This window comes from Myotis davidii, unplaced genomic scaffold, assembly GCF_000327345.1.
Source record: "Myotis davidii unplaced genomic scaffold, ASM32734v1 scaffold750, whole genome shotgun sequence".
In the NCBI taxonomy this organism is placed as follows: Eukaryota; Metazoa; Chordata; class Mammalia; order Chiroptera; family Vespertilionidae; genus Myotis; species Myotis davidii.
This window is the reverse complement of record NW_006282814.1, coordinates 1,533,794-1,536,565: the sequence shown is the minus strand read 5'-3', so window position 1 is coordinate 1,536,565 and position 2,772 is coordinate 1,533,794.

The window sequence follows — 2,772 nt, the reverse complement described above, 5'->3', positions numbered from 1 at the left end:
GTGAAACGGGCTGGGGGCGGGGTGGGGGGCACAGGCGGTCCAGCCGGGCACTCTGTCCCGGGAGGCCTCCCTGCGCGAGGGAAACGCGGGCTGAGGAATGCTCGCGGGGAAGGTGTCCCGGGCGCGATGGAGCTGGAGAGGGTGCAGTTTTACCTGGACCTTTTCCAGAGCATGTATGGATGTTGGAGGCCAGAAGAGACTGGAGCAGCGCAGCCAAGCTTCCAGGTCGCTGGGAGAGGAGAACGCGGGCTGCGGCGGCTGGCGGCCTCCTTAGGGCTGAAAGGGTCCGTCTGTGCGCAGGAAGCTGGAGGCCACCCCGCGGGCCTGGCGCAGCCTCTGCTCCTTTTCCCTCAGGTCCCCGAGGCTGTGCCTGTAGCTTTCCACCACCCGGCAGTGTCAGACCAACGCCACGCGGTTACACATCCACCTTCTAACCGTCCCCTGGGAGCAACACCAGCCGGAACAGCGGCCGGTGACCGCGCTCAGCCCGCTCCCTCCGCCAGTGGCCGGTCCTGTGCCCCGCACCCTCCGCCCTGTGCTGAGTCCTGAGAGGCGTAGACGGCCACTCTGAACCTCAACACACAGGCGACACCTGAAACTGCCGCCAGAGGCCCCGTCAATTCGCTGAACAAGGAGAAAAGGGAAGTACGTTCCAAAAGAAAGATGTTTACCTTTTACAGGTTTAGATTTTAGTTTCCAAACTAAAGGGATTTTACGCATGTTCCTGGAGAATTTTCAGAACACCCGGCTCCTGCAGTGGAATCCCGGGAGTGGTAGGCCAAGCGCCCTGCTGGGGAGTGGACCACCCCCGGCAGTGCTGGTGAAGGCCGGGCCCAGCCATGGTCTTCGGGGCCGTTGAAACTATGACAACTTTTAAAATAAGAAAAACAAAAGTCCCTAAACTACACTCAACTGTTCACTCTCTACAATTGGGGAAAGTGGGTCTATGTTGGGCCCTGGGCAGCTAGCCGAGCTCACCCTGACAGTGTAGCAAAGCCACACACGGCTAAGTCCACGTTCTGCACAACCCTGGTGGAAAGCAGGTTGGCCAGCATCTGGCTAGGCCAAGCGGTGCAGGGGGTCAGCGGGAGTCCTGCAGAACCAGAAATACATGCCAGTGGTTTGCATTCACTGTTGGAGAAAGACCATCTCGCTGAGTGCTCTGGACTTAATTGTGTAGCCTTCCGTGTCCTAAAAATGGCTTAGGATGACTTCCAATAATAGGTAAAATGTAACACAATAAATAAAATTAAAATGAGCAGGTGAAATCATAGGAAAGGACAAAGAAGGTAAGCTGTGCCGGTGGCCAAGGGCACATTGGGGGCTTTGTATCACTGCACAGGGCGGCCAACGGGTTAGATAGCATGGTCTCCCCCGAGTCCTCTTCCTGGAAAAACCATTCAACCTATCCCCCAATTGGAGTCAAGAGTAGTCACATGGCAGGACTTCTCACAGGGATGTGTGGTGTGATCATCTGATGGACAGGCTCAGGCCAGAACAGGCCAGACACTGGAGCAATGGTTTTCCAATGCTGGTGGCCATGTAGCATCATGGTGAAATCCATGACCTAATTCAGATGAAAGCAGAGGTGTCTGACTGTTTCCCCATTGGGGAGCTGTTTCTCTCTCCTTGGGGCCACCACCCTCAGCAATGCCAACCTAAGACCCTCCCTCCCCTTCTCTCAGGGACTGCACAGCATGGTGTGAAATCCAGGCAGGAGAATGGCAGTTTCTGAGGGGTTTTCACAGTCTATGAAGTGGTGCTGGTGGTGAAGAGAGAGGAGAGCAGTTTCCATCAGCCAGAGGAGCAAGTCTGACAAGCACTAGAATGGTCAAGATTCACGGATCTTGGCAGTGGGATTTATGATAGCTTGCAATAGAGCAATGTCATTGCAAATCTGCTAGGTATGGAGAAGTACTCTATACCACATTCCAAAGCCATACTGGACAGGGGACCCATTAGTGGGTAAGGCCATACTGGGTTTCACAACCAAGGGCATGTTGGGAAGCTATCCCCTTTTTCAGAAGCTATTTCTTCTTCAGGAGTGCATCTCTGTCACCTAGGCAGACTTTCACAAATACCTCTCTCAGCTCCTCTCTGTACCCCCCCAACAGGCTGACCCAGAAAAGCAGCAGCTGCTGAGGCTGCCATCTATATGACCTCAGTTGCTCTCATGCTCACAAACACTCCCTTCTTTGAACACAGGTCTTGCACCCACTGTGCTGAATACAAGCTCAGGCAATGAGACAGAGCAAACACTTGAACAAGGCTGCCCCTTTGCCAGGCCCTGTCCTGTGTGCATCAGATGTAGAAACTGTCCTGTTTCTTACAATAGTTATTGAGGTAGAAACTGGTAGAGCTGGACTCCACATACAGGCTGACTCCACAGAGCAGGCACCATTAGTGTGAACAAATTATCAAATTCCTTTACCCAAAGTGTTAGGGTGCAAGGCATTTAATAGCCACAGCCAAGACTAAGCATACAACAATGGCAGCTCCAGAGTAGTTTTTAAAGTTATCTACTTGTGAGAGATCAGTAATCCATGAGTGATGCTCTTGCAAGCATTACAGTCAATCTGAACTCAGACAGAGCATACAACTACACCGAACTGACAAAAGGACACTTGGTTCAGCTGTCAGAACCTTCAAAAGACACATATCCAAAACTTGAAATAATGGAACAGATGAGTAGAGATTGGTTATTTGTTTATAAAAGTATTTTTTATGAAAGGTATGGTTAAGAATTTTGGAAACAGATTTTCCTAGAATCTA